The sequence below is a fragment of the Xenopus laevis genome, chromosome 5S, assembly GCF_017654675.1.
Source record: "Xenopus laevis strain J_2021 chromosome 5S, Xenopus_laevis_v10.1, whole genome shotgun sequence".
Lineage (NCBI taxonomy): Eukaryota > Metazoa > Chordata > Amphibia > Anura > Pipidae > Xenopus > Xenopus laevis.
In genome coordinates, this window is record NC_054380.1 from 130,836,683 (window position 1) to 130,859,622 (window position 22,940).

Consider the following 22,940-nt stretch of genomic DNA (forward strand, 5'->3'; position numbering starts at 1 on the left):
TTTATATTATTTCTCACTTATGTTCAGTATTTTGCCTTAAAAGTGCAGCAGATTATAACATGTTTGTGTTTGGTCGCTAATACAGGCAAATATTTCTATTTGTATAATATTATGTGGCAAAAACATATTCTCTTCCATTCCAATAAACTGCACTGAGAAGGCAAAAGTGTTTTGGGGTTACTACAATGTATGTCCTACAGGGTCGGACTGGCTGGTGGGACACTGTTTAAAAACCTGGTGGGCCCCGCTGGCCCAGATCCACTTCCTGCCCGAGTCTGTCCTTCCTGCCCCTGACCTCCCTTCTCCTGCCCGGGAGCTCCAAAAGAACAGGTACACGTGGGGTGTCTGGAGCTGGCGCTGGAGGGGGCTTTGTGGTAGGGATGGGGGGATGTGAGTAGGGTTGCAACATCGGAAAACGGGCAGGGGGGTGGGGCAGATAACGTTGGAGACGGGGCAAGACTGGTGATGTCGGGGTGGGACTGGTGACATTGGGGCAGGACTGATGATGTGTCGATTGGCTGATAGCCATGTCATTATTTTCCTAATTTGGAAACCTTCCAGACAAGAAGGTTTCACACGGACAGCCTTTCCAAATACCAGGTTGTCCAGGTGAAATGCAGACAGATGGCAACCCTAGCTGTGAGACAGCAGCCTCATGGGGCCATTGTAATACCCTTAACAAAAGCCCTTGGCCGTCCGATTGAAACGTATCTTTTCTCCATCTTCTGGCCATCGCTCAATGGGGCTCCACCCCCTTTTACATCACGGCCTGCCCCTTCGGCATCATGGTCCGCCCCTTTTGTTCCCACCACCGGCCGGTAGAAATTTTCTGAAAGGGGGCAACCCTGGATACAAAATAAGCTCTGGATTTTTAGGTATCAAAAGCTCTAAACAGCCCCCACAGGCCCAATAAATAGTAACTGTCTATGGCATCTTACGGCAGCCTCTCTGGCATTTGCCTGAATTCACTGATTACAAGTGGGTGGAGGTATAGTTCATATTGATTCCTCAGAGCTGCTGTCAGTGGGGGGACAGGCTTCTGATATTGGGGCCCCAGCAACTACGTTCTTTTTTTTTTTTTAAATATACAATATTGGGGCCCTGGTGCCGCTTGCACTGACAAGGGGATAACAGGAGACAGGGCTCATAATGGAACTGGGGATCTAAACCCCACAAAATGAATTGAACTTATTGAGAGTGGGCCTCTGAGTCTGTTTGCAATTTATATGAATTGCCTCTTAGTGGTTTCTGAGATATTAGCATTTTTATACTACTTATACCAATCCAGGCTTTTACTGAGTTACGGTTACCATAAAAGCATTCACTTTCTGTTACCTTGAAGTTGTATGGACCTAATAAACTATTTTGCTTTATTTTTCTAAACATACACATCCATGGCCAAATAGTAAATGCTGTCATCCTTATATGCCCCAATCAGTAATCAGACTTCCGTGTCGCTCATGAAAAACACTCTCTTACTACATATTCTATGCTTCATTAATTGAAGGTATTTTGAGTGGTAGTGCACTAAACGAAGCACTTTTGAATATTTATACTGATGAATATTAGATCAGCCATTCATACAGATTCCTGGATAGACATTCTATAACTGCTTTGCAACGGAGGGTTCCTCAGATACCATTGGACTGACAGCGTTGAGATCAATGTTGCTTAAAGGGTTACTATTATTCAATATTTGCATCGTTAATTCAGTCATGCGCTAAATTGGTATTCAGGCTTGTTTGCCAAATCCCTGCCCATAGCCACTGACCCCAAATGTGCTTTGGTTTTTATGAGTTGATGCAGTTAAAAAGTAAATTTATTTATTTAAAGAATAAACATCTCAAAAGGGTAGGCTTACACATTTTGTGCCTATGAATAATAGCCCACAAAGCACGAAACATGTAAAACTACCTTTTGGAGAAGTTTTCTCTTTAAATATATTCACTTTTTAACTGCATCAATTCTATGTGAGTGTCCAGGTTGTGCCAGCCGGTGGCTGAAGAACAGAGAGCACCTACTTTGGCCAGAACTGGGCTTGTTGAGTGTAATATAGTTACATAGTTACATAGTTAAATTTTAAATTGGGTTGAAAAAAGACAAAGTACATCAAGTTCAACCCCTCCAAATGAAAACCCAGCATCCATACACACACCCCTCCCTACTTTTAATTAAATTCTATATACTCATATCTATACTAACTATAGAGCTTAGTATCACAATAGCCTTTTATATTATGTCTGTCCAAAAAAATCATCCAAGTCCCTCTTATAGTCATTAACTGAATCAGCATCACAACATCACCCGGCAGTGCATTCCCCAACCTCACTGTCCTGACTGTGAAGAACCCCCTACGTTGCTTCAAATGAAAGTTCTTTTCTTCTAGTCTAAAGGGGTGGCCTCTGGTACGGTGATCCACTTTATGGGTAAAAAGATCCCCTGCTATTTGTCTATAATGTCCACAAATGTACTTGTAAAGTGTAATCATGTCCCCTCGCAAGTGCCTTTTTTCCAGAGAAAACAACCCCAACCTTGACCGTCTCCCCTCATAATTTAAGTCTTCCATCCCTCTAACCAATTTAGTTGCACTTAGTCTCTGCACTCTCTCCAGCTCATTTATATCCCTCTTAAGGACTGGAGTCCAAAACTGCCCCCATACTCCAGATGAGGCCTCACCAGGGACCTATAAAGAGACAGAATTATGTTTTCATCCCTTGAGTTAATGCCCTTTTTTATGCAAGACAGAACTTTATTTGCTTTAGTAGCCACAGAATGACACTGCCCAGAATTAGACAACGTGTTATCTACAAAGACCCCTAGATCCTTCTCATTTAAGGAAACTCCCAACACACTGCCATTTAGTGTATAACTTGCATTTATATTATTTTTGCCAAAGTGCATAACCTGCATTTATCAACATTGAACCTCATTTCCAGTTTGCTGCCCAGTTTTCCAACTTGGTTTCCAACAAATATGGCACCAGATTTGCTCCAAGTGACGACGTGCAAGACGACTTACCCTGTGCTCCACCCAAGCATTTGTCCTTGTGAGATAAAACACATATTTGATATAACTAGTCATTGTTCTGCAAATGTCCTTGACAAATTGTTGACAGGTTCTGGTAATACCAAGAAACTTGTTTTGAAGATTTATTTACAGGACAAGGTGTCATGTGTCCCCCAACCTACCACCTTTCAGCCATGTTGTAAATGTGACACCTCTTGAAGTGTTTCCCAAAAGATCCAGATGTTTCTTCTGTCAAACACTTGACCTCTATATTCTCTTTAATGTTCAAGATGAAAGCAAGGAATATAGATGCCTGTGAGAACCACACAGTGCCATTCAATGGCTGCAAGTGAAGGTCAAACTGTTAAAGGTTATTGTTTGACAGTGTTGAGGCTTGTTGTGTTCTTAAAATGTAGAAAATAGCATACTCTTTGATGGACCCATTTCTGCTCTTAAGGGCAGAGACACACGTTCAGATTGGGGGAGATTAGTTGCCCACTGACAAATCTCCTCTTCTTCAGGGGACTAATCTCCCTGAACTGCCTTTCCCTGCCTTCCCATTGGATAGAATGTAAATTGTCGACGGGATGACACTTCGTTTTCCAAAGTTGCCTCACAAGGAAACTTCGGGCAATTTCGGAAAACAAATCGCTCAGAGTGGCAGGGGAAGGCAGTTTGGAGAGATTAGTCGCCCAAAGAAGAGTCAAATAATTGCCGGGCGGCTAAATCTCCCCGAATCTGAGCATGTCTCTGCCCTAAAGACCTAGAAAACCTGAGAAGGTGTACTGTTTCACAAGGATATATTGAAACTTCACAACAGAAAGGTTTCCACTGGGCCCTCCAAATCCCTTGGCTTCCAAGACTTCAGAGATCCAGCTGCCACCATCTTGATCTGGGGGCCAAAAGTGTAATGGGCCAAAATATCTAGTATTTAAAGTGCTTTTACCCTCTTATCTTAAGAAAGCGCTTGTTGATATCAACAATGCAATCTGAATGAACAGGAGCACTGCACCCCGAATAATTCAAGGAGATGATTCTGCCCTCATCAGTATTAATTACATGATAGATGAAAAAATGTTTTAAAGGGGACCTGTCACCCAGAAATAAAAATCTGTATAATAAAAGTCCTTTTTAAATTAAACATGTAGTCCAAAAATTTTTATTAAAACATCTATACCTGTTATAAACTTGTTTTAAAGTCTCAGCTGTCAATCATATATTGCCTGCCCCGCCTCTATGCCTAGGCATAGAGGCGGGCAGGAAATTACTTTCACTTTCCATTTTGCACTTCCTAGATGTCATTGCTCTCCCCACATTCTCCCTCCCTCCCCAGCATCTAATTGTGTAGCCAGTGCATGGACGTGATGTGCCCCATTCTGGCACATAAACAATATTTTGGCATGATGCAACGCTTGCCTAAATAACAGTGTTAACAAAATGGCTGCTGCCTACTTGTTATGATTGTGAATTCCAAGACAAAAAAAAAACCAAGATTTCAATAATTTTTAAAGTGCAAGTGAAGTTTATTTTGCTTGACTAACATCATAAAATAGGATTTGAAATTATTTCTTAAGGTGACAGGTCCCTTTTCACTAACACCCCATGGAGCTTCAGCTGACTGTTTTCATCTTGCCTTGCTATACTTATTGCCCTCACTATATCTGTTAAGAACCATTGTTCTTCAGGGCCCAACTAAATGTCTCAAGAGAAGGTCACATTAGAAAGATGGATCGTTTAAAAACCAAGATCAAAAATGTACTTAGATCTCTACTGTCTACCGCATACAGAGAGTTAACGTTTGGATAATTTCCCCTTTAACCTTGGCTCAGGCTGTATGTTTGTCTTTATCTCTCTACATTTGCAAACTATTATAACTTTTCCAGCTGACTATACTTCCTGTGTTTTCTTGGATGTTTAGTTGGATGTGTTACACTTTGACCTTTGGGTTTTTTCCCAGACCCTATAGAATTACAGCTAATGTACCGAGTCTTTCTGGTTCTTCATTCAGCTCCTGTATCATGTGGTTTCTGGGTGTCCTTGGGGAGTGGGATGACCAGTAGAACAATTCAATAATCAGAACCAGCAATGAGCTTTATTAGTACGGTCACACTATATGGGGTAATAATATAACTAGAGGCATTGTTGTCTAACAGGAGCCTTCCTGAACAATTATCCCTCCTTCATCAGGAAGTACATCCAAGTAGGGTGTAAAGTACTAGTGTTGCTTGGATTAATAGGTGCCCCATTTATAATCTGACCCTGCAAAAAGCATTCATTTTGGCAGGTAGGTCTCTCATTCCCTTTATCATCTAAATACAATTCTAGGGATTTGTTCTATTCACATGGTGGCTCAGTGGGTAGCACTTGGTTAGGTCCTGAGTTCAATCCCAGCAAGGGCACAATCTGCAAGGAGTTTGTATTTTCTCTCTATGGGGCAGATTCAGTAATATATTTGCCAACGACCACTTCGCACCCGTTGCTAAAACTCGCTCAGACAACGCTAATTCACTAAAATGCGAGTTTCGTCGTGGGCGTCGAACTCTGGCGACTTTTCGCTAGCGTTACTTCGGCAATGCGAGCAATTCAAAATGAAGATGCGCTAGCGTTCATTTCTGCCTAGCGAAAAGTCACTAGAGGTCTTGCGCTCAGGTTCATTTACATACGACGGGAAATTTAAAGTTGAATGGACGTCTTTATGTTATATGTTGCAGCAAATACATTACATTTCCACTGTTAATTACACAAGTCCAGGGAACCTTAATAAAGTCAATAAAGTTGTTATAATGACTACACATGAGCCCACTGTTAATGTTCCATATGTTAGAAAATGTATGGGGGAAACTGGTTACCCAAAAAAAAGACTTTTGCAGGTTATCACTCTGAAAAAAGGAAAAGACGCCAGTGTTTTTTTGAACTTTGATGCATTTTCCATTCAGAATATGATGTAAGTGACAGAAGACTGAGGAAGATCTATACACTCCAGTGCACTTCGCCTGGTCTGAGCTGGTGAAGGCAAGTCTGGCGAAAGAGGTAACGTTCAGTAAAATCCGCATTTTAGTGAATTTGCGGAGTAACGTCCATTCGCCAGAGAGAATTGTCATCTGGCGATAGAGTGTGAATGGCCGCTACTCTCTGTCTCTTTCACTAGCAAATTGGTGCCTGCGCCCGTTAGTAAATCATTGATGTCCCTGCGGATGGTAACGCTGGCGAATTGACGCCAGCGTTTGCCACTTCGCCCTTTAGTAAATCTGCCCCCTGTCCGTGTGGGTTTTGGCCATTGTTTGTGTTTATGTGTATGCACTATGCAACTAAAACACCAATGCTAGTTTACTATGAAAATAATCTGCACTAATAAATCATTTCTGGGGATTCGGGTGTTTATACAACCTGCTTCTGAGGTTGCCATCTTAACCCTAAAATTAGACACATCTGAAATCAGCATTGGACTAGAAAATTGCCAGTCATGGTCCTTATTTGGCACCCCAGGGGAATGTTTTCATGCTTGTGTTGCTCCCCAACTCTTTTTACATTTGAATGTGGCTCATGGGTAAGAAAGTTTGGGGACCCAGGTTCTGAAGGACTACATGTCCTGCAATCAGGGCCAGTCCTGCCAAGAGGCAAGATGAGAACCTTCCCTCGGGCGGCAGCGAGCGCCCAGTTACAAGGGGTGGCAAAAAGCCGCCTCCTGTAATTTTAAGAGCCGAACTTCCGGGTTTTAACCCGGAAATTCGACTCCGCTAGTGCAGAGAGCGATATTGCGCTCAATGCACTAGTGATGCATTGCGGAAGGGGCGGCATCTGGGCTGCTGCCTCAGGAGGCAATCTCTGTTTCACTATGGGCCGTACCACAACTAAATACAACAATGCCTGTAGGGAGAATATTATTTTCCCTGAGAATGCTGTGATTGTTTGTTTGCACACATTGTGTTGGGGTTAACAAGTTCATGTGGTGTTGTCTAGACTAATTACCCAGTCACTGGGCATTTTTAGGATTAGAAATACACGCACATCAGGCTGTCCTAATCATATTACATGCTGATCAGAAACAGATAAGAACCTAACGTGTTTACTTTTCAGACAGAGCGGAACAAAAAGCTACGAAATGTATTAGAACAACTTATTGCTTGGGTGAAAAACACACATTCGGTGGCTTAGGTTAATGCAAATGTCCTCAGAACCAGTCTAGAAACAGGGTTGTAAAGAAAAAGGCCTTCATGTTCTCTGTTGTAATGGCATAAGGTCAGAGGTCTTTCTATCTCCTACATTAACACTGGTAAACTGGGCGTGCTTGACCTCCAAACTAGCAACTGGGCCAATCATACTCATATGTGATTATATGAAACAATCAAAATCAGACCAACCAATCACCTCTGCTTGCATAGTCTGCATGTGGTCACTTGTATATAAAGTCAGTGAATTCTTCCTAATATCCTTATATTTATAGCAGGGGCAGGGGTATACTGTAGCTAAAGGGGTTGTGGCCTTGGTTAAAGTTGTGCTCCAAATGTCCACCAGGATCCATGTACTTCACCCTAAAGCAGAAGGGTTTATCATGCATGTATAATAGGTCTCCTTTCTCCTTTGCTATGTTCTTCTACCTAAATGTCTGAGGAGGTAGGGTTTATACATTAATATTTGTCCACCCTCTTCAGTTTCTGCTGGTTATACTTCCTCTGTTGACATGGACTTCTACCTCAAACCCTGAGCATTAGGGTTTATTATGCATTGATCTAAAACTGGACATTTTTCGTACCATGGCAATCGTTTGTTAGTCGATCGGACAGGTTAGAAGATTTCTATCAGCTAACAATAATCTGACGATATCGATGGGTGACTAGAATTTGTCAGACATAACTCTTGTACGATTGCTGTGCAGAACATCGTCTGATTTGTTCTTTTACTACTTTATTTAATCTGAATGGTTAGTGGCAGGTTGGAAGATTGGAACATCTGATTGTTTGTTGAATAAAAGCTTTAGCTGACCTGCCCTTGTATCTGCTGGCATTACTTTCTCTATTGCCATGTCCTTCAAGTTGGACATCCTAAAAAAAAAGTTCTGTGTGCTGCAACTATATATTCCTGCATGGAAAATGACTAAATTCAATAACTGGTTTTATCTTGGAAGATGTTTCCAGGGAATGATCTACTAAGTTAATGGAAATCATTGCTGTATGGCTGCAAGTTCCTAAATTGATGAAGAAGAGATAGGAACATCCCAAAGTCAATTAGCCATAAAACTAAAGAATAAGACAACCTTGGTGGCAGAACAGAATGTAGAAAAGCAAAACTACACCTTCTTCTGCATCAATGGCTCCGAAACTGTAGGTCAGCCCATCTGGGGTGGCCTGAAGCCAGGGCCACCAACATGGGAGAACAGAGATTACTTGAGTCATGGCAGAGGAAGGCTCCATAATACAATTGGTTTGCAAGCTGTAAAAGGGGCAGAGCTTTGCTGAGTGGGAGATTTATGGTGAAGTTTGGCATAAATAGGGACTTACTGAGCAGGGGTGGTGTTTGGCCATGCATGCGAGTAGCATTTCATTATCATTGGGGCACCAACTTACATATTTGAAGGCCCCACCACCCAGGGGACCCAGGAAACCAGTGAGATAATTATTGAGGCCCTCTGAAGGGAATAAGCGCAGAGTATGCTTATTTGTTCTCCTTGCTACTCCTTAAAATCTCAGCTGAAGGGGCAATAAGGAATTAAGAATTTGAGATTTGGGGCAAACTTCAAATTTGTGGTCCTAGATATTCTTAGAACTGTGGCTAACTTGTTGATGCAGCAATGTTTTACTGTATCTGTAACCTTATTATGGCCTTAAGTGGGGCCTTGACCAAACATTGGATCTCCAAGGTGGGGTGTGAACTAAAAAAAGTCACACAACCCCTGCTCTATAGGAACCAGCTGTAGATCCCATGAGTAAGTGCCTTAAGGGCACAAAACGCACAGGACCTTCAGGAAATGTTCACTTTTTAATTTAAACCAATAAATGGAGATTTTATTACTATATATTTGAGGCCTCATGATTTTTCAGTGTGCCTGAAGGCCCCAAAAACGTTATTGCTGACGGTTTATTCCTCCCCTGAAGCTGAGGGTCTGGGACTGTCCACCATTACAGCTGGTAAGTTTATGTACATCAGTTATGTGGCACTTTTTCAATATTTTACCCACCACTTTCCCAGTGAGCAGTCACAGTATATGGGCTGTTAACTGCAGAAGAAAAAATGCTTTTTCTTGGAGGGCCCACATCTTTTGCATTATTATCCAGTACAATTGGCATTGTGTGCTAAGAGGTTAGGGCCTTACTAGTAACGCTTGTACAGATCAAACCAGAAGCAGACATGGGCAGACAATGTGCGCCCTTCTTCTCTCAATGAAGGTCCCAGATCCTTTCATGATATGGGTCAATGCAGTGGAATGGTGAGAAAGAGGCTTCTAAGCAATGTATACTAATAGGAACTTCCAAAACAATCTGCATCTAATAAAATTCTTCTTTATATGAACTGCTTCAGCATTTCTCCGCCTGGAGTTTCCACAGCTGCGGCTGAAAGACAGAGAGGGCCGTTCTTTCAAGCAGTGACCCCTGCCTTTCCCAAGCAGTTTGGGGCATTAAGCTGCAGCAATGACACGACCCTTGTGCCATGACATTTAGACTGTGTTTTATTGTGACTGTAGTCAATGGAGCACAAGTAAAAATAAAGCAGAGAGATCCATTTATTGTCTATTTTCCATGGATGAAGTTCTTTTACCAATATATTACACATGGAGCTTTTATGTAACATGTTAAAGGGATACTGTCATGGGAAATTTTTTTTTTTCAAAATGAATCAGTTAATAGTGCTGCTCCAGCAGAATTCTGCACTGAAATCCATTTCTCAAAAGAGCAAACAGATTTTTTTATATTCAATTTTGAAATCTGACAGGGGGCTAGACATATTGTCAATTTCCTAGCTGCCCCAAGTCATGTGACTTGTGCTCTAATAAACTTCAGTCACTCTTTACTGCTGTACTGCAAGTAGCAGTGTTATCACCCCCCTCCCTTTTCCCCCCCAGCAGCCAAACAAAAGAACAACGGGAAGGTAACCAGATCCCTAACACAAGATAACAGCTGCCTGGTAGATCTAAGAACAGCACTCAATAATAAAAACCCATGTCTCACTGAGACACATTCAGTTACATTGAGAAGGAAAAACAGCAGCCTGCCAGAAAGCAGTTCTCTCCTAAAGTGCAGGCACAAGTCACATGACCAGGGGCAGCTGGGAAATTGACAAAATGTCTAGCCCCATGTCAGATTTCAAAATTGAATATAAAAAAATCTGTTTGCTCTTTTGAGAAATGGATTTCAGTGCAGAATTCTGCTGGAGAAGAACTATTAACTGATGCATTTTGAAAAAAATTTTTTTTTCCATGACAGTATCCCTTTAAGGTGGCCACACTTGAACATCTTTTCTACTGGTGTTTCTTCAGAACATTGAGTCTTGGCAAGTTCGTGACTGTCCAGCCTTAAGGCCAGATAATGTGACATTTTTGTGGTTGATACATATTAAGTCCATTCTGGCGGCCAATTAGGGTGAACTTTGGAAAGAATGCTGACCACTGTCCTGGATATCCTATGAACCATAACTGAACAGATGCTGGACCACAAAGAGAAAACTGAATGCTAGATCGCTCAAGTCTGATCACTACCTTAGGGGCTTATGTAATAGCTTATGTAATAAATGTAATAAATTAATATAATAAATTATGTAATAAAGTTTGCTTCAGGTCCAATCACCAATAGCAACCAATCAGCAGGTAACCCTTACTGGGCTCCTGTTAAAAAGCAAACATATTCTTGGTTGATACAGATTACTGTACCTAGGCTGTGCTGGAGCTGGAGGGCCTTGACAGACATTTCTAGGTTTAGCATTAATTCACTTCTGGAGATGTCTGTATTTCTCTGGGCCTTGTTGCAGTGTTTGAACTAGAATGTATTTTCACACTTCAGCAAACTTTTCTCTCTTTTCAGTGCCTCCTTCAAATATCCAACCATGCTCTCCCTGTGACATTCGCCGAAACTGGGACTCCTGGGTGCTTTGTCTGCACCATCCCCCGAACATTCCTGCTGGTCTCTCAACAGCTATTAGCAACAGGTTTTCATCCCTATCCCCTGCTGAATACAATGGCCATTCACAGCTTACACTGAAGGACATGGACTACCGGAGTATTTTATTCGGCAAAAGGTTTCAGGAATGTAAATATCCATCACGCAGGCCTGAATACTTTCCTTAAGATGCCATTAAGATATTGCCTGCTGATTTGGCCTATTGGCCGGGTTCTCAAAATGATCCTCTACCTTTATGAAATCTCCTCAAGCCTAAGTAGAAAACCCTAAGATGAGGACCACTTCAGACCCATAGTAGATCCAATTATCGAGCTTGAAAACTGGGCCGGCCCAGTTTTAAAAGGGGCTCCATTGGCAAACTAGTGAGGGCATCCTGCCTCTGGTTCCGTGAAGATCTAATATGGTCTCTAGGAAAACTGGAGAACTAGATCAGGAGGGGTACGAAGACCACAGACCTTCTGCAATATGTAGTAGAAAGAGGGTGCATGCATGGACATACAGTGTATGGATATCACAGCAGAAACGCACCAAAGGGCCAGTAGACATCGATTTAAACACGGTTCTCAGTCACAAGTCTGGCAAGGACGATTACAATTACTTACAGTCTTCTCCCCAATGGGGACACTGTCCTCTGTGTCACATCATTTGACAAATGTGTTAGAATGACCAAGGACAGATGGCCCCTATACATTTCCAACACAAAAGGCCTTCAGCCTGCCTTTTGCTTACTGTAAATTGCCTTATAGATCTGCGGATGGGGGGGGGCATAGTTCTGCCCCTCACAGACTCGTCAATTGTCCCATGGCAGAGCAAGATGTTGGAGGACTCTAGTGCAGCAATAATAATGGCTGTACAGTATTAACACAATGGAGCTTTAGTTTGGTGCCCACCAGCTGTTGCTCAACTCCCAGACAAGCCAAGTTGTGACATCACTCATATATTATAGAAAACGATGTACCCCCCAGCTCAAGTTTGTTCCTCTGCATGCAGGACCCAAAGCTGCTGCCCATGTTTGTCTCACACCCTATAAAAGGGACCACTTATTTTACTGTATTAAGGAATGTCTTTCAGCTTCTCCAGCTCAAAGCCTCCAAAAGCTGCTCAGGTCCCTTTGCATTCATGGCCAGTGGGTTACCACCTTTTCTGGAAAAAATACTGGCCTTCCTATATTTTCTCTATCAATAAAATTGGGATCAGCCATCATTTTTACCGGCCAGGTGGCAATCCTGGTCCTGTTTAGTATGATGTCTGCCTAATAGATAGATCTGCATCTTGGTAAATGAGATGCTTAAGAACTTGGTTACTTAACCAATATAATCACAATTAGCAACGTTAATCACAAGTATGCAATCAAGCATGGCGTATAGTGTTATAATACACAAAAGTCATGAATATCCTGTAAATTATATCCTTATAAACGGTGAGTTCTGATGTCATCAGTTATAAACGGTGAGTTCTGATGTCATTTCTGTCACATGACTCACTTAAATTTGTGTATTATAATAAATAAAGTACCCCGCCCAGTTGCAAAATATGAGGATATTAGAAGTTACCTCGGAGTTCCATGACCTGTATAAAAACAATCGGCCTTCGGCCTCGTGTTTTTTTATGGTCATGAAACTCCTCGGTAACTTATAATATCCTTATATTTTACAAGAGGGGGTACTTTATTCACTATTTATTGGGCACAATTAAGCACCCTAGTGTTGCATCTATTTTCTTAATATTTTACATATGTATAAGGACCTTATGTGTCTTGTTTGATAAATGTTCCTATTAAAACATTAGCCACAAAACTCAGCTCGCGTCTATAACATTTTGTAGCCAGTCAGAGCTGCAATGGCTGAATTTGTGCAGAATCATGTGTTCAGTAGCGTGAGTCTTCTCCCAGCGTCACCCCTCCGAGAGTTACTAAATACTCGCTGTATCTGCCCTAAACCAGTATTGTGGGATCAGTGAATCCCAATCTGCAGGAGGGGATTCCATCTTCCCATGTCAGACAAATCCTGTAAAGTTTAGACCAAGAGAACATAAATATTTGCTTTCCAATTAGTATTTACAGTATGTGCTGCTTTGTGTGTCCGTTACCCGGAAACCCTTTATCCAGAAAATTCCTAATTACAGAAAGGCTGACTCCCATAGACTCCATTATAATCAAATAATCCAAATCTTTAAAAATGATTTCCCTTTTCTCCCAACTAAGATATAATTAATCCTTATTGGAAGCAAAACCAGCCTATTGGGTTTATTTAATGTTTAAATGATTTTCTAGTAGACATAAGGTCTGAAGATCCAAATTACGTAAAGATCTGTTCTGAATAGCATTCTGGATAACAGGTCCCATTCCTGTATCGTAACTACTTTAAACCACTGGGACACGATTGTGATTGTCTTGTGTTAAGGTGGCCATGCACGGAGAGATCCGCTCGTTTGGCGATGTCGCCTAACGAGTGGATCTCTCCCCGATATGCCCACCTTGAGGTGGGCAATATCGGGCTGATCGATTGTGGGCCCTAGGACCCAACGATCTGATCCTAACAGTGGCTTTACGGGCGGCCGGATCATTGGACCGTATCAACGAACAGATGCGGCCGCGATCCGACGGGATTTTTAGTCCCATCCGATCGAGATCTGGCCGAAAGTGAAGCCCGTCGGGGGGCCCCATACACGGGCCAATAAGCCGCCGACTCGGTCTGTTAGCAGCTTTTATCGGCCTGTGTATGGTCACTTTTACTAACTGTAACCACGTGAACTATATGGAGACATGGACACTGGTTTGGGCTCTGAGCCCAACTGAGACCAAAGTGGGACAAAACTTGAAGAATTAATTCTGAACTTTGTACTTGTTTCCTTTTCCTGTTTGGCAGTTGAGAAAAGAGGCACCCCAAAACGTTGTGCAGCCATCATTTGTCCAATAAATTATAAATATATTGCTACATGCTCATTTCTTTTTTTCCTTTCATTTCATGATGTTTATTATGCCAATAAGCAGAACTCTGCCTTATCTGTCCAAATGTGGGTTAACCTGTGCTGTTCACCACCTTCAGGACCCAATGCAGAACAAGTGCTCGATAGTCAACCTGGTCTATATAAGAACACTGATTAGATCAGGAGATTATTTTGGTACATGGGTCGGTGGAATGTTAGCTTAGTCAAGGTGCTCGTGTATGGGCACATTTAGGTCTAAAAGGTGACCACTAAACTTGGCCAGGCATCCCCAGATTTGGTCAGGCAGTCTGGCCTATTTCAACCCCACTTTCCTATTGGACCCACATGTTCTGCCCATCAGGCCAAACAATCAGGACAATGTTATTTGACCACCATCCAACTGTGGGGAGGGTTGAAAGCTGTTTGTCTGTTCCTTAATGGAGACATACAGTATTATGTAAAAAAAACAGAATGTACAAGAGTATTTTACTCTTTTAGATATAGAAAAAATGTGTTTGAAAAAGCAATGTTTCTGGTTACTTTATTCAACATTTCTACAAAAACCCTATACCGGCCATCTGTTCCACTCCATGCACGCTGAGTTCTTTGGTTGTGCAGGGGAGCTGGCAGCACTCAGCGCAAGGCACTGTAGGACAGGAACCAATCAGCAGCTAGGCTGACCTGATAGGGAACTGAAGCCTGTCTTTACTTGTGTGACTGCATGGCTGTGATTGGCTGTCCTACTGCTTTTCTGACAGGGATCATTGGGACACGCCCACCCCTCATTTGAAACACAGACAGGCACCAGTGAACATCTTTAGGGAGCTCCAATAAAGGGGCCATTTTTAAAGATAGTATTCATTTTAGCCCAATGTGAAGCCAACACTATATATTATTCATAGTGATGGGTGAATAAATTCATCAGACACGAATTAGTGGCAAATTTCCACTTTTCACCGCAATCAAATTAATTTGCGAAACTGCTGCGACAATTCGCCGGCAAAAAAATCAGCTGCGTTAAAAAACAATTGTCACGCATCAAAACTATTCGGAAGCCCATTGACTTTAATGCATTTGGACCAAATAGTCGCTCGTCAATTTTTCAAATTGACGCGAGTCAAAATTATTTTGACAACCAGGGTCGGACTGGCCCGGCGGGACACCGGGAAAAAATGGGCCCTCATGGGCCCCGCTGGACCAGGCCCCCTCATGTCGCACAGCGCCGTTCGGGCATGTGTGCGGCTCCTTTTGCGCATGCGCGGCATCACTGTAGGGGGTCCGACCTTGTTGACAACCGACCCTGTTGACAACCGTTGTGTAGTGATTTGCTCATCACTAATTATTCATAATTGCCTACAAAATTAGGGAGTTTTCGTTCATTGTTTATGTCTCCTTTAAATGCCAGTAGCACTCCGTGGCTTTGGAGAGCAAAATTACTGTTGTAGAACTACAGATTTTCAGCTTTCCCCCACCAGCTGAGCTGCTCTGAAACCACTGTGCGTCTCAGATTCTCTCCCCACGCAGAGAAATGAACTATAGTTTCCCAAAGGTGAATTATATCTCGAAATCAGAAGCTTCCTACTAGATCATGTGTGTATCCTAGTAAAGCATGTGTATATCATGTTTAACAGCCCATTTTGGAAAGCATTGAAGCTCTATACAGTTACCTGCTCTGCCCTAGTCAAAATAAGATTCTCAGAACGAGCCAGTGGCAGAGCTGATCTATTGCATTCACTTCATTATATTCTCTGCTGGACAGAAAAGCCTCTATGATAATCACTTGCCCTCCTACAGACTTCCCGGTGAGATCAGTAAATGTGCCAATGCTTCCATGCTTACTTTAGTGCCACGCACTGACAATCATGTGGGACAGCCGTGACCTTTATTTGCTTAGACTAATGGCAGATTTGTCTCCCGCTGCTCTCACAGTAGCTGACAATTCATTTCAAAGGAGCCTGTATCATGTTTAAACAGGGGGGTAGTTAGGGACGGCTACTGATTAGCTGCTAAGTATTTACAGGTGCACAGAGGCAGGGCTGGTCCTATCAAATGTGGGGCCCAATTGGGACCATGTTGGCGGGGCCCCTAGACAAAGTGTTGCTGGCTACTGACACACCAAGTATTTAGGAAAATAAGGGCATACAGGCACAAAAGAGAAAGGAAAGGGGCAGACAAGGTAAGAGAGTGAGAGGGATGAAATAGGGGCACATAATAGGGGAACACAGGGTAAGAGAGAGAGGGAGGAAATAGGAGAGTGGACTGGGCCAATTAGTTTGGGGCAGGCTGGGCCGATTCATCTTGGGAGCAGGCTTGGTTGGATTGGGGGCAGGCAGGGCCTATCAAGGTTGGAGGAAAGCTGGGCCTATGAGAGTTGGGGGATAGGCTGGCTTATCAGAGTTGGGGGTGGGCTGGACCTATGGATTTGGGGATGGGCTGGACTCTCAAAGTTGGGGGCAGGCCAGGCAGCATCATGTGCTGGGGGAAATACTATCTGTGCTGCCCTCTGGTGTGGGGCCCCCAGAGGTGCGGGGCCCTATTGGGCCCAATTGGTCCAATAGGCCTAAGGCCGGCCCTGCACAGAGGGATGCGTTTAACATCACTAATCCACTCTGGAACCCGAGAATGCTCCACTAGGAACCCTTAGGGCAGAGACACACACTCAGATTCGGGGAGATTAGTCGCTCAGCGATAAATAGCCTCTTCTTTAGATCGACTCATCTACCCGAACTGCCTCCTGCCGGCAATTTAGATTCTAGCCGCCGGGAGGCAGTTCAGGTAGATTAGTCGCTCTAAAGAAGAGGCACTTGGAGTGCTTCATTTTCCGAAGTCACCACAAGTTTCCTCGTGAGGCAACTTCGGGTGACTTTGGAAAACGAAGCGCACCGTTTGCCATCTCGCCAGCGATTTACATTCTAGCCAGCGGGAGGCAGTTCAGGGAGATTAAACGCCCCAAAGAGGAGTAGATTTGTCACTGGGCGTCTAATCTCCCCGAATCTGAGCGTGTGTCTCTGCCCTTAGGGATAAGTCTTAGAGGCACACAATGCGAAGAGGAGATTTGTCGCCGGGCAACTGAATCGCTCCGAATCTCCACGTGTGTCTTAACCTCTAACATCTGCACAGTGAGTGTATGAGACTGACTGGGGGTCATTTACAGACTTCCCCTGCTGCAAGAGCAATAAGGGGATAGTGCAACTGTACTCTCTGCACTAGCAAATCCTTGCCCTCTACACCTCTATCTGTGCCCAGGAGACATACAGTAAGTGAGAAGGCACTGAGTCTGCACCGTCAGGCGGCAGGAGGACTGAAAGTCAACTTCATATTAGAACAGTGGTTTTCAGACAGGAGGTCCAAACTTTGGTTCGGGCCCATGTTAGTTAGTAACAAGGTTATAGATATTGTAAAACATTGATATACCAGCCCTACAGACATTGGGGCAGATCTATCTATCTATCTGTCTGTCTGTCTGTCTCTCTGTCTGTCCGTCCGTCCGTCCGTCCATCTATCTATCTATCCATCCATCCATCTATCTAATATCTCTTTGATACACCTGGACATTAGCAGTAATCGTCTCAGAGACATCCAACATGCAGCCCTCCATCTTTTATAGAACGAGTAGGTCACCAAATGGCCAGAAAATAGGAAAACCATCCACCAAAGGCACAAAACAACCTAATCCCTGCAGACTATGGGTGGCAGCTGTTTTACAACAAAGAACCTGAAAAGACTTCACACTGTGGATGTTTACAAGACAATTGTGCAGATCAGATACAGGCACCATATTGTTTTTTTTTTTTTTTAAACAAATGTCCTGACTGTAAAGGCATGATGGCCGCCATTTGCTTGCTGTTTCATGTTTATTAACATTCAGTTTCATGATTGTATCAACAGTCTCCATTTCTCAGACAGATTGGGACCCTCTGGAAGAGATACCAGACAATGGTGTCAGTAGGAAGCTACTTACTTATAGTAACCAGATGGTTAGAGCTGGAGAACCCCTGGACCAGAACAATTTTAACATTTAAGATATGGCTAAATGGGGAATCACAAGATTGGTCCAAATGGATCCATGTATGTTATGGTGATTGAAACCAGATGTATTTTGTTGTTCATCTTAATGAACCCAGCATTAACTATGGATACAAATAGAAATGGGTTGTAGGCTTGTAGCAACAGGAGATGCAAAGCCCACAACTGCTGGGGGATTCACTGGGTCCCAACTTACTGTCAATTCAAAGTATCTTATTAAAATGGTCTGGGAGTTCCCACCACCTCTGGTTGTGTTACTGCCTAAAAGTTGGATGCTCACACTGCTTTCAGTTGATACCGTTTGGTTCTTGCCCTGCCCATAACATGGGTATAACATATGGTTACATACATGCACAACAAGGGAAGAAAGACAATAACAGTGAAACTATAGTGGAATGCTACTTGCTATAAGAATATTGTATATCTTGAGATACCAGTATAATTTATGTAGTTAAATTCAATCAAGTATCATCTGATCCAACCACTGCACATTTCATGCCCATCAAGTGAAGCCCGGGCCAAATCCTGTTTGTTGATTCAGAGGAAGGGAAACAAACAAAAAAAGACTCTTTGAAGTTATACATTCTGCTCCTGGTTTGGGAAAGGAAATGGAATCCTTATCTCCAAGATCAACCTCCTATCTCACTATGTGATACATTTCCCAATTTGTCATTTTTACTCCCCCATGAGCACAGAATGCTAATCTTTTCACTAATTGAAGCCTGGTGTTAACCTATTGCCCCTGGTGCTGGGGTGCTCAGCCTAAAGGTCAGTTAAGATGAAATCTAAATACATCTGAAAGCCCGGCTTCTAGATCAGTTAGGGTGACATTTAGGGTGAAAAAGTATTTGCTGCCAATGTTATCTTTTTTTTTAAACTTTTCGGGATTTATTAAAGTCTGATACTGCAAAAAGTCTGAATCCAAAAATCCTCCATCTCAGACCTGCCGAGGTTGTATATAAGTCAATAGGAGAGGTCCCTATCCTATTTGGAATTTTCTGTGGTCTGCGCTGGAATTAGCCAGAAAATCCAACTATTTTGGGCTTTTTGGGCAAAACAACCGTACGATTCAGGGAAAAACTCAGAAAAAAAAACTATTCAAGTTTTTGTTCTATTTTATCGAGTTTGTCCCCAAACCGATTAAATCATCCGAAAAGTGACACTACAATCCAACTACCTGCTGTTCCCCATTGCCAAAATCCTGGAAAAGAAAATCTGTTTTGCACGTATGTATTGAAATTGGGCTGTTTTCTCACTCTGCACTATTGCATTGTTTGTAACGATAATGTGAAAATTTCTGTAAATAAAGAGATATAAAACAAAATTGTGAATCGGTGGCCCATCTCTTGGGAGTGTTGTTCATTATAGGGCCACAATGACCTGGATGGTTCTGTTAAGCTGGCCATAGACTGAAAGATCCGCTTCTTTGGCAACATCGCCAAACGAGCGGATCTTTCCCCGATATGCCACTAACGGCATGGCTATATCGGGTGTAATCCGAATGTTCGGCCTTATGGTCGAACGATCGGATTACGATACGCCAAGGGGCTCTGACGGGTCGGTCGGCTAAAAATCAAACCTTCCCGATCGATATCGTAGCCAGATATCGATCGGGAAGACCCGTCGGAAGCCCCCATACACTGGCAGATCAGCCTTTTCCATAAGTGGAACTCACATCCCTAGGTCTGTACACTTAGTCCCTACTTCTGGGCAATTGGTACCCGGGATCATAATCCCACTCACATTCCTCGGAGGAGCTTGAAGCTGCTCAGCTAAATAGCCTGTCTATCTGTCACTCCTAGAGTGACCTCTTAAGGTGAGTAGCCTATCCTTACTAGACCTGACCTGTCTAGGTTCCACTTGAGCTCTGCCTGCCTGCTCAGGCTAGAGCCAGCACAAGATGGACCCTGAGAACATAACTACAAAGGGTTATATACTTTAGCACAGTGCCATCTACTGGTCACTATTGTGAACACCAAGGGGCATAGCTTTAAGCAGGAATAGGAACAGGTCCCCCCTCCTAACTGTATTTTAGGACTCAGTTAGGCATATATAACACTAGGGGACTGCCTGCTAAATAATACTGGAAGACTAATTTACAAGTCCCCTACACTATCAAAACCTTTCCTGACGTCTCCATGTTGTAGAGTCCAGATTATGGTTTCTGATTGGGTATCTATCTATCTATCTATCTATCTATCTATCTATCTATCTATCTATGTATGTATTATCTATCGTCTATCTATCTATCTATCTATCTATCTATCTATCTATCTATCTATCTATGTATCATCTATCTATCTATCTATCTATCTATCTATCTATCTATCTATCTATCTATCTATCTATCTATCTATGTATTATCTATCATCTATCTATCTATCTATCTATCTATCTATCTATCTATCTATCTATCTATCTATCTATCTATCTATCTATTATCTATCTATCTATCTATCTATCTATCTATCTATCTATCTATCTATCTATCTATCTATGTATTATCTATCATCTATCTATGTATTATCTATCTATCTATCTATCTATCTATCTATCTATCTATCTATCTATCTATCTATCTATCTATCTATCTATCTATCTATCTATGTATTATCTATCTATCTATCTATCTATCTATCTATCTATCTATCTATCTATCATCTATCTATCTATCATCTATCTATCTATTATCTATCATCTATCTATGTATTATCTATCGTCTGTCTGTCTGTCTGTCTGTCTGTCTGTCTGTCTGTCTATGCATCTTTCTATCAATCTTTTCTGTTCGTCTAAATACAGTCTATCAAATATATATATATATGTATATTTATATATATTTATATATATATAGACAAATACAAGATTCCTCTGCACTCAACCCATTATCAATATATTTAAGACAGAGACATTTTGTGCATACTGCTACTGAAAAATGCCTTACCCTTTAAACAAAACAGGGATTGTTTGTCCATATATTGCAATATATTTAAGCTGGCCAACTACGTCAAAGTCATCCCATATCTGGCCAGTCCTATGCTCAATTTTCATCTGATTCATCCGAATTCTATGGTTTAATTATACATTTTATAAAAGGGACGAATACGTTTTACCTGCAACTTACTAGCTGCTTTCAAAGTAAAACTCCCAAACTTGGCCGCCCTTTTATTAGACACCAGTGGGATCACCTGACTATAGTTGGAGAGGGTGGGAGCTACAACATGGAGCTGGTCACTGCTCTTGTAGAACTATAACAAACAAGGGAAAGTTGTGCTCACCACTAGTTTTTAAAACCATTAGGCGGGGGTGCAATGAGGGTGTGACCACAAAATACATATAGACAAATACAAGATTCCTCTGCACTCAATGATGACTTTGACGTAGTTGTTCAGCTTAAATATATTGCAATATATGGACAAACAATCCCTGTTTTGTTTAAAGGGTAAGGCATTTTTCAGTAGCAGTATGCACAAAATGTCTCTGTCTTAAATATATTGATAATGGGTTGAGTGCAGAGGACTCTTGTAGTTGTCTATATGTATTTTGTGGTCACACCCTCATTGCACCCCCGCCTAATGGTTTTAAAAACTAGTGGTGAGCACAACTTTCCCTTGTTTATTTATATATATATATATATATATATATATATATATAGCTATCTATGTGTGTAGCTATCTACTGCAGTACAAGATAACATAATGTACTATAGATAATGAAATTCATTTATGAGACTTGGTGAAATATTAAGAAATTTGGATTGTTCTCAGCTGAATGGATAAAGCAGCCAGTGTTAGCTCAGACTGGGACTATACATTGTATGGAATGCTCCATCCACAGGGGATAGAAGTGAACTCCATATGTGTTTGTTATTTAATATCTGCCTGTCTGTACATCTATTCACTATCCAGGGGGTGCAATAATATTTTTTTTATTTTTGGTTCTAAAACTATATTCTGATATGAGCATAAAGTCTGGTACATCATAGAACAAACTGTACAAAACATTCCTTTGACTCGTGATTAATAATTGATGTGTTTTTGATAAATATACCCCATAGATTTTTTTATTATCATTCCTGTATCCTGGAAGACTTTATTTCTTGTTCTTCATATATTCATCCTATTCCAGTACCACACTGATGTATATATAGCTGGTACTTTTAATTAATAAAATGCTTAAAATGGTTAATGAACCCCACAGACAAAGTTCTACACAGAGCTACACCGAGGTTACTAGAGACATAAAATGTTTGCAGTCTGCTGCAAGAGGGATCCGGGGGATTTCTGTACTACATGTCCCTTTCCCACACTCTCTCTAGACACACACACACACACACACACACACACACACATACATGTGGACAGACACGTGTGGGCTTTCCCATGCTATTCTCCAGATACTCACATGGTCTGCTCAGTGTTAGTGAAGGACTCATATCATAAAGTAACTCAGGGGCACCAGTTTCCCTTTCTGCTTGTATAATAAATCCTCTTGGCTCTGCTCCACAATGAATGTATATATCATCCCTAGGAAGGAGGGGGGAAGAAATTGTGGCTCTGGTTCCAGCAAGATTTCCCAGTCGGGGGCTCCCAGTAACCTGAGCATTCAGAGAAATAAAACCTCATCATCAGCAGAGCACATCCCAGGCCAGACAATGTGCTTTCTCTGCTATTCTTTACAGCTGTCTATTGTATGGTCAACAGGGAGGGATTCTTATAGAGTGGGACCTGCACAAAAGGAATTCAGCATCAATAGTAGGGACAATAGGGACTGTGACTGTGGGATAGCAGGTATAGTAGGGAGAGATGGTGCCTATAGTAACAGTGGATAATAGTCTCTGGGAAGGGAGTGTGACTGTGGGATAGCAGGTATAGT